The sequence below is a fragment of the Salvelinus sp. IW2-2015 genome, linkage group LG8 (assembly GCF_002910315.2).
Source record: "Salvelinus sp. IW2-2015 linkage group LG8, ASM291031v2, whole genome shotgun sequence".
In the NCBI taxonomy this organism is placed as follows: domain Eukaryota; kingdom Metazoa; phylum Chordata; class Actinopteri; order Salmoniformes; family Salmonidae; genus Salvelinus; species Salvelinus sp. IW2-2015.
Window position 1 is genome coordinate 10,984,643 of NC_036848.1, and position 10,123 is coordinate 10,994,765.

The window sequence follows — 10,123 nt, forward strand, 5'->3', positions numbered from 1 at the left end:
GTGCTTGGTTCCGATTCGGAGAGGTTGGTTCCCTTGGGCTCAGAGATGTGATAGAAAGCAGCGCATTGTAGCCAGAGTCGGCGTCTACAGCCCTGATCTTGGCCACAGTAGCCCGCTTCAGCAGAATAGGGAACGTTCTCAGCGTTAACGGAGCCGTGTTCAGAATAGGGAGCGAATCCCAGGACTGTTGTCATTCTCATCCAGGATAAAAACGTTCACAGTCACGTTGCTGCTGAGTGGAGGAACACCAGAGTCTGTGGCCTGAACTTTGAACTGGAAAGTTTGTATCTCCTCATAGTTAAAAGACTGCAGACTGATTATATCTCCAGTATCCGAGTTTATATTAACCATTGTAGACAGAGTGTGTAATTTGCTGTTACTCTCTAATTATAGAGTAGGTCACTTGGCCATTTTCATTGACGTCAGAATCAAGTGCAGACACGGTTTTAATGACATCTACCGGACGTTCTCTTTCACCTAAACATTAGCACGGTTTGAGAAACGAGGCGGAGCGTTGTCATTCACATCAGAAACGTGTACAGTAATAACGCTGGTGCTGGAGAGAGGCGGGGTCCCTTCATCCGTAGCTGTGATGGTGACATTGTACTGAGAAGCGCTTTCTCTGTCAAGAGGCCCATCGACCACTAACGAATAATAGTTTTTGTAGTTTGTCTCTAATTTAAAAGGGACCTTATTCTTGACCTCACATTGAACCGCCCCATTTTTGCCACCATCTTTATCGAGGACGGACACGAGAGCAATAGCAGTGCCCATCTTGGCGTTCTCCTTCACTGTGTCTAAGAGTGAAGTCACAGTGAGCTCAGGGGCATTGTCGTTGAGGTCCACCACCTCTACCAACACTTTACAGTGAGCTGCCATCGGGGGCTGGCCTCTGTCACTCGCCTGCGCATGAATCTCAAAAGCAGGACTTTCCTCAAAATCAACCGTGCCTTTAACTGTGATTGTTCCCGTTTTAGAATCGATTTGAAAACTATCTAATACATGATCTTGACCTTTAGTTCTAAGGGAGTACACTATTTCACTGTTTGTCCCCTCATCGATATCCTTTGCATTCACATTTATTACTGTTGTTCCTATGGGCACGTTCTCGAAAACACGAGTCTTATACAAAGAGCTACTGAATARGGGACGGTTATCATTAWTATCTAAAACATTTATTTTTATTTCTGACGTGTCAGACTTCGATGGATTTCCTCCATCAACAGCGGTCAGTGTGAGCTGAATAACGGGCTGTTTCTCTCGGTCTAAAGCTTTCTGCAGCACTAACTCAGCAGACACACGCTCTCCTCCTTTGTGAATATCAAGAGAGAAATATTCATTAGGACTAAGCTTGTATGTGCTAACAGTATTCTTTCCAACATCGACATCAGACGCTTCTAAAAGAGAGAATTTCGCTCCCGGTAATGTACTCTCAGCAATGTCCATACTTTGTGATTTTTCTGCAAAAGACGGAGCATTATCATTAACATCTAAAATAGTGATTTCTAAACGGTAAAGCTTCAACGGACTGTTTATAACGGCCTCTACACTGACGGTACATTTAGCCTTCACACAGAGCTCTTCTTGTCTATTCTCTCATTCACATAGAGAACACCAGTTCTTAGATTTACCTCGAAATACTTTCTCTTGGACCCGGTGACAATCTGAAACATACGCGACTCCAAATCCAGGACATTGAGGTTTAGATCCTTAGCGAATATTCCCACAGAAGTCCCCGGGTTACCTCCTCTGAGACGGAGTTAGGAGAGCTGCCCAGACACCGCTTCCCGGGAACACTCCAGCAGCACAAGCACTACATACGTCACAACAGAGCTCCTTCTGTTCGGTAAAAACATCATTCCATCGAACGTGTGCCGAGCATTGATCCAACAATAGAAATATCAGCAAAAAAATCAAAGCACAAAAAATATGTCTCAWATCCAGCTGAATTACAACATGGTAAATGTTTTGGCCTCCAACCACCGTCTCTCTCGTCTTGCTTCTTTTTGTAACAAAGCCCCGTGAAATCTCCTCACCCTGTGAAACTGGGAGGGGACTCGAAACTAGAATGKAATATCTCAATGCCATGGTCAACAGTGACGCTACGTGGTAATATTTAAGCGTACACCACATTAGAAAGCCACATTATTCAATGACATCCATACACAAAGAAGCATTAMGGGACCAATATAGCCTAATTGTATTGCAAGATTTACTGAAAATAACGAGACGAAACCAAGTTAAGAGGGGTATTTTACGAAGCAGGTTTGAGGAGTTGGCAAGGTAACTTTGGTCAACTGTGAGTTAAATTTGGGATAGCCGGTCATCCGAATGTGGCTCACCTTTTAYCCAGGTACATTTATATGGCAACGAATTATTCAGAACTAACGTGCTCCGGGGCAGGCTAACTAACGGCTAACTCCACAATGACTGAGCCGCGAGTCAAGGACCATTAAATCAGATTCCCGCTCTGGCAAAGATTGCGTCATCATCCCCTTCTTTGAGGAAGACAACGTATTAAATATTTTATTAACCAAATGTATTTTTTTCTGTGTTAAAAAATAGTAATGTTAAAATATATAACTTTACACATTTAGTAATGACATAATGGATTTTAAACTTCACGCACACTAACCACGTTCCATCCAACCATMTCATTACATTACTCATTGTGAAGGAGAAGWCCAGTAGCAACACGACTCSGGCTGGTTCGCAGAGCAGCCCTCTACAAGATCGTAACTAGACTGATCATCAACCATCTCCCTGGCCACTTTCCCCTGATCAAGCCATGAACTGTCCCTCTCCATATTTGGAGGATGCATGCACTCAAATACTTGGCCTCTATTGGTTGACCTAGCTATGGCTAGGCTACTCATGATGTTGAATTGCTTGATTGTTTTTTGCTTTTGAAGCGCTTTGAGATTCTTCAAATATATACAAAAAGTATTTCAGCAGATTTCGTGCGTTTTTGTGTGGCTTAATTCGTGTGAAAAGACACACATTTTGTGAGACTTAATTCGTAATAAAATACACATTTTTGTGCGACTTCATTCATAGAAAAATCRATTTTTTGGGGCAAACTTCAGTTCAATCTTTGAAAGTTTTTGGTGCAATGCATTTTGTTCGACACTAAATCTGCTAAAATACTTTTTTGTACATATTTACAGGAATTGACTTTGAGATTGTCACCATGAGACACCAGGAAAATTGGTCTTCTCACAAAATCGTCTGTAGCGTCCGAACAGTTTGGCCTAAAAACTATTATGACCCATCTATGGAAAGAWGAAACTCTCACGAACATGGTGATGCTCTATGTCCTCCACAAGTGTAGGAGACTAGTCTGAAGTCGGTATAGCCGATCTGCCAACTTCTGTCTGTAGCGTCTGAACTATTTGGGCTACAAACTAACATACTCCTCTATGCAAAGGTGAGACTCATGAACACTACATGTCGGTTATTTTGCTCTAGGACAACCATAGGCCTCACAATACTCGTCTTAAGGTCCCCGGTACCAGTTGTAAAAAGTAATAGAASTACAGTACCAGTCAAAAGTTTGGACACACCTACTCATTCAAGGATTTTTCTTAATTTTGACTATTTTCTACATTGTAGAATAATAGTGAAGACATCAAACATATGAAATGAAACATATGGAATCATGAAGTACCAAAAAAGTGTTCATCAAATCAAAATATATTTMACATTTTTGTTTCTTCAAAGTAGCCACACTTCGCCTTGATGACAGCTTTCCTCACTCATAGCATTCTCTCAACCAGCTTCATGAGGAATGCTTTCCAACAGTCCTGAAGGAGTTCCCACATATGCTGAGCACTTGTTGGCTGCTTTTCCTTCACTCTGCGGTCCAACTCATCCCAAACCATCTCAATTCAATTGAGTTTGGGTGATTGTGGAGGCCAGGTCATCTGATGCAGCACTCCATCACTCTCCTAGGTCAAATAACCCTTACACAGCCTGGAGTTGGGTTTTGGGTCATTGTCCTGTTGAATAACAAATTATAGTCCCACTAAGCACAAACCAGATGGGATGGCGTATTGCTGCAGAATGCTGTGGAAGCCATGCTGGTTAAAACCTCTTATGGCTGGGGGGCAGTATTGAGTAGCTTGGATGAATAAGGTGCCCAGAGTAAACTGCCTGCTACTCGTGCCCAGAAGCTAAGATATGCATATTATCAGTAGATTTTGATAGAAAACACTCTGAAGTTACTAAAACTGTTTGAATGATGTCTGTGAGTATAACAGAACTCAAATGGCAGGCAAAAACCTGAGAAAAAATCCAACCAGGAAGAGGGAAATCTGAGGTTTGTAGTTTTTCAACTCTTTGCCTATCCAAGATACAGTGTAAATTTGGTCCGATTGCACTTCCTAAGGCTTCCACTAGATGTCAACAGTCTTTAAAACCTTGTTTGAGGCTTCTACTGTGAAGGGGGAGAGAATGAGAGCTGTTTCAACCAGAGGTCTGGCAGAGTGCCATGAGCTCATTCTTGCACGCACCCGTGAGAGTTAGCTGCGTTCCATTGCATTTCTAAAGACAAAGGAATTCTCCGGTTGAAACATTATTGAAGATGTATGTTAAAAACATCCTAAAGATTGATTCTATACTTCGTTTGACATGTTTCTACGAACTGTAATATGACTTTTCATCTGAACTTTTGCTGGACCTGCCGCGCGTCTGAGTTTAGATTGTGTACTGAACGCGCAAACCAAATAAGTTATTTGGACATAGGATGATGGACTTATGGAACAAATCAAACATTTATTGTGGAACTGGGATTCCTGGGAGTGCATTCTGATGAAGATCATCAAAGGTAAGTGAATATTTATAATGCTATTTCGGACTTATGTTGACTCCAACATGGCAGATATCTTTTTGGGTTGTGTTGGTCCTGAGCGCCGCGTACTCAGATTACTGCATGGTTTGCTTTTTCCGTAAAGTTTTTTTGAAATCTGACACAGCGGTTGCATTAAGGAGAAGTATATATTTAAATCTGTGAATAACACTTGTATCTTTATATCAATGTTTTTATTGAGTATTTCTATAAATTGATGTGGCTCCGTGCAAATTCGCGGGATGTTTTGGAGGCAAAGCCAAATATAAACTGAGGTTTTTGGATATAAATATGAACTTGATCGAACAAAACATACATGTATTGTGTAACATGTTGTCCCGGGAGTGTCATCTGATGAAAAATATCAAAGGTTAGTGATTCATTTTATCTCTATTTCTGCTTTTTGTGACTCCTCTCTTTGGRTGGAAAATTGCTGTATGCTTTCTGTGACTAGTTGCTGACCTAACATAATGATATGTTCTGCTTTCGCCTAAAAGCTTTTTTGAAATCGGACACTGTGGTTGGATAAACGAGAATTTTATCTTTAAAATGGTGTCTAATACTTGTATGTTTGAGAAATTTGAATTATGAGATTTCTGTTGTTTTAATTTGGCGCACTGCACTTCCACGGGCTGTTGTCATATCGATCCCGTTAGCGGGATTTCAGCCGTAAGAAGTTTTAAGTTTGCCTTGAATTCTAAATAAATCACTGACAGTGTCACCAGCAAAGCTCCCCCACACCATCACACCTCCTCTTCCATGCTTCACCGTGGGAACCACACATGCAGAGATCATCCATTCACCTACTCTGTGTCTCACAAAGACACGGCGGTTGGAACCTAAAATTTCAAATCTAGACTCATCAGACCAAAGGACAGATTTCCACCTGTCTAATTTTCATTGCTCGTGTTTCTTGGCCCAAGCAAGTCTTTTTTTCTAATTGGTGTCCTTTAGTAGTGYTTTCTTTGCAGCAATTCGACCATGAAGGCTTAATTCACTCAGTCGCCTCTGAACAGTAATGTTGAGATGTGTCTGTTACTTGAACTCTGTGAAGCATTTATTTGGGCTGCAATATCTGAGGTACAGTTAACTCTAATTAACTTATCCTCTGCAGCAGAGGTAACTCTGGGTCTTCCTTTCCTGTGGGAAAGAGCCTCATGAGAGCCAGTTTCATCATAGCGCTTGATGGTTTTTGCAACTGAACTTGCATAAACTTTCAAAGATTTTGAAATTTGGCCTCACGTGTGGTGCAGGCATCTAAGACACTGCATCGCAGTGCTAGCTGTGCCATTAGAGATTCTGGGTTTGGGTCCAGGCTCTGTCGCAGCCGGCTGCGACCGGGAGACCCATGGGGCGGTGCACAATTGGCCTAGTGTCGTCGGGGTTAGGGGAGGGTTTGTCCTATCATGCACTATGGACTCCTGTAGCGTGCTGGGCACAGTGCATGCTGACACGGTCCCCAGGTGTACGGTGTTTCCTCCGACACATTGGTGTGGCTGGCATCCYAGCTAAGTGGGCATTGTGTCAAGAAGCAGTGTGGCTTGGTTGGGTTGTGTATCGGAGGACGCACGACTCTCGACCTTTGCCTCTCTCGAGTATGTACGGGAGTTGCTGRGATGAGAAAAGACTAACTACCAATTGGATACCACGAAAATGGTGTAAAAAAAWATATATGTTTTTTGTTTGTTTATATTAAGCATTGACTGACCTTCATGTCTTAAAGTAATTGATGGACTGTCGTTTATCTTTGCTTAGTTGAGCTGTTCTTGGCATAATATGAACTTGGTCTTTTACCAAATAGGGCTATCTTTTGTTGTCACAACACAACTGATTGGCTCAAACGCATTAAGAAGGAAAGAAATTCCACAAATTAACTTTTAACAAGGAACACCTGTTAATTGAAATGCATTCCAGGTGACTACCTCATGAAGCTGGTTGAGAGAATGCCAAGAGTGTGCAAAGCTGTCATCAAGGCAAATTGATGTTTCACCATTGTCTCAATGAAGAGTTCTGCGTTCGATTAGCCTTGTGCGATATGCACGCGCAGTTACAAGCCTGCTACAATTAGCGGCAGGCAGAACAGCAATATCCACCGTTTTAGTACGGATGAAGCCTGAGCGGGAATGTGAAGCTTACTGAATATGGTTAGCTTTAGAAAACCCAGATTACATCTAGCTTGCTTCATAGGATACCCCTCAGCTCTTCTGCTAAATTATAGTTCCGACAACCTGCAAAAGAGGGTGAATRGTTTCAGCACCATGGACAGCGCGTCCAAGTTTCTCTTCAATGTGGTAAAATAGCAAGCAAGTTTAACATCTTAAATAGGCAGTGATATGTCTATAATTTCACTGTTCATTCAAATGAGATAATGAGGCAAATAACAAAGTTAACCAAAAACAGTCAAAATCAAAACAAAGCGACAAAGACATGTTTAGGAAAGGATAGAAGGAAAACGAATTGCTGTGTTAAAACTACAGTTCTTACCTCCTCTTTGTTGGGTAATGTCTGAGTCCTGTTAAACGTGTCATTTCCGTTAATACTGATCAGTTCTGCATCTGCAGGTGGATACGGAGCGGGGAAAACCACRACGTCACTCTTCAGTGTGTCTGAGCTGTAACACACGTCATACTGCTGAGTAGATTTAGAGTAAGACCAGCTTCCGTCAGGGTGTGTGGTGATCACTGGGGCGCTGTACCTTCTGAAACTGTCCTCTGTCCTGTGGCATTTTACWGCTATTAAACTGATGAGGCTCAGTAAAAATATCACTGACACCGAGGCAATGGCGATCAACAAATACAGGTTCAAATCAGAGAAGTTCTCCTCCTTTCTCGGCACATTTCTGAATTGAGTCTGGATTTCACCTGTACTTTCAACCACCACTACATCAATAGACACAGTCGCTGACAGTGAGGGTTCTCCGTTATCAGAAACCAACACGACCAACGGGTGAGTTTTCAGGTCATTGTCACTCATTCTCCTCTTAGTCCTCAGTTCCGGTGCTGGTTCCGATTCGGAAGAGGTTGGTTCCCTTGGGCTCAAAGATGTGATAAGAAAGCAGCGCATTGTAGCCAGAGTCGGCGTCTACAGCCCTGATCTTGGCCACAAAGTAGCCCGCTTCAGCAGAATAGGGAACGTTCTCAGCGTTAACGGAGCCGTGTTCAGAATAGGGCGCGAGAATCCCAGGACTGTTGTCATTCTCATCCAGGATAAAAACGTTCACAGTCACGTTGCTGCTGAGTGGAGGAACACCAGAGTCTGTGGCCTGAACTTTAAACTGGAAAGTTTGTATCTCCTCATAGTTAAAAGACTGCAGACTGATTATATCTCCAGTATCCGAGTTTATATTTACAGATGATGATATTGGAACACTTGTATTTAATAACGAATACGTCATCTTTGCATTTTCATCTGAATCTGGGTCAAAAGCAGACATCGTATAAATGACGTCTCCTACCGGACTGTTCTCTTTCACATAAACATTAGCCACGGGTTCTGAGAAGCGAGGAGCGTTGTCATTCACATCAGAAACGTGTACAGTAATAACGCTGGTGCTGGAGAGAGGCGGGGTCCCTTCATCCGTAGCTGTGATYYTGACATTATACTGAGAAGCACTCTCCCTGTCAAGAGGCCCGTCGACCACTAACGAATAATAGTTTTTATAGTTTGTCTCCAGTTTAAATGGAACTTTATTCACAATATCACAATTCACTATTCCATTTTTGCCACCATCTTTATCGAGGACAGACACGAGAGCAATAGCAGTGCCCATCTTGGCGTTCTCGTTCACTGTGTCTAAGAGTGACGTCACAGTGAGCTCAGGGGCATTGTCGTTGAGGTCCACCACCTCTACCAACACTTTACAGTGAGCTGCCATCGGGGGCTGGCCTCTGTCACTCACTTCTGCACGGATCTCAAAGGCAGGACTTTCTTCGAAATCTATATGCCCTTTAACTGTTATTGTTCCCGTTTTAGAATCGATTTGAAATCTATCTAATATATGATCTTGGCCTTTACTTCTGAGCGAATACACCATTTCACTGTTCATGCCTTCATCGACATCAGACGCATTCAGAATGATTACTGTTGTCCCTATTGCCACGTTCTCGAAAAGTCGAGTCTTATACAACGAGATACTAAAAACCGGAGCGTTATCATTGATGTCCAAAACATTAACTACAATCTCTGATGTGGCCGACCTCGGTGGGTTGCCACCATCAATGACGGTCAGTGTGAGCTTTATAACAGACTGTTTCTCTCGGTCTAAAGCTTTCTGCAGCACTAAGTCAGCAGACACACTTTCTCCTCCTTTGTGTATATCAAGAGCGAAGTATTCATTAGGGCTAAGCATGTATGTACTAACAGTATTCTTACCCACATCCGCATCATTTGCCTCTGCTAGGGCGAATCTCAAGCCAGGTAAAATATTCTCTGCTATATTGATACTTTGTGATTTTTCAATAAACGACGGAGCATTATCATTAACATCTAAAATAGTGATTTCTAAACGGTAAAGCTTCAACGGACTGTTTATAACGGCCTCTACACTGACGGTACATTTCGGAGCCTTCACACAGAGCTCRTCTCTGTCTATTCTCTCATTCACATAGAGAACACCAGTRTTTAGATTTACCTCGAAATACTTTCTCTTGGACCCGGTGACAATCTGAAACATACGCGACTCCAAATCGAGAACATTGAGGTTTAGATCCTTAGCGATATTTCCCACAGAAGTCCCCGGGTTGACCTCCTCTGAGACGGAGTAGGAGAGCTGCCCAGACACCGCTTCCCGGGAACACTCCAGCAGCACAAGCACTACATACGTCACAACAGAGCTCCTTCTMTTCGGTAAAAACATKATTCCATCGAACGTGAGCCACGTATAGATCCGAAGAGATGAAATTACATTTAAAACAATCAAGATTTTGAAGAAGTTATTTGTCAAATTCGGATGCAATTGTAGAAGGTAGAAACAGACTGATCTAGATGCCGACTGTTCGCTCTCTCGTCCTGCGTCTCTTTGTAACAATGCAGCAAGACATGTCCTCACCCAGTGAAGGCGGGATGGGCCTCTTAACGCCCGAGACCATTTCTCACACTAACGGTCAACAGTGACGCCAAGTGGTGAAAAATGAGACATACTCCAATCATGCAGCATAGAAATGCAATTGCCTGCAAAACCAGCATATACGGTGTATTATGCATGTTCCACCAGATAGCACAAATCCAATAATCAAATCTAAACCCTTAACAACACTGAACGTGAATTTCTGAAAATGG

General features: G+C 42.5%; 2 pseudogenes; both read right to left on the bottom strand.

Annotated features, from left to right (window-relative positions):
* The window catches only part of LOC111967138 (protocadherin alpha-3-like), a 9,655-nt pseudogene extending 7,296 nt beyond the window's left edge, over positions 1-2,359 (bottom strand).
* Positions 2,360-7,053: 4,694 nt separating this feature from the next.
* Positions 7,054-9,848, bottom strand: LOC111967139 (protocadherin alpha-8-like; annotated as a pseudogene).
* Between the last annotated feature and the right edge of the window lie 275 nt (positions 9,849-10,123).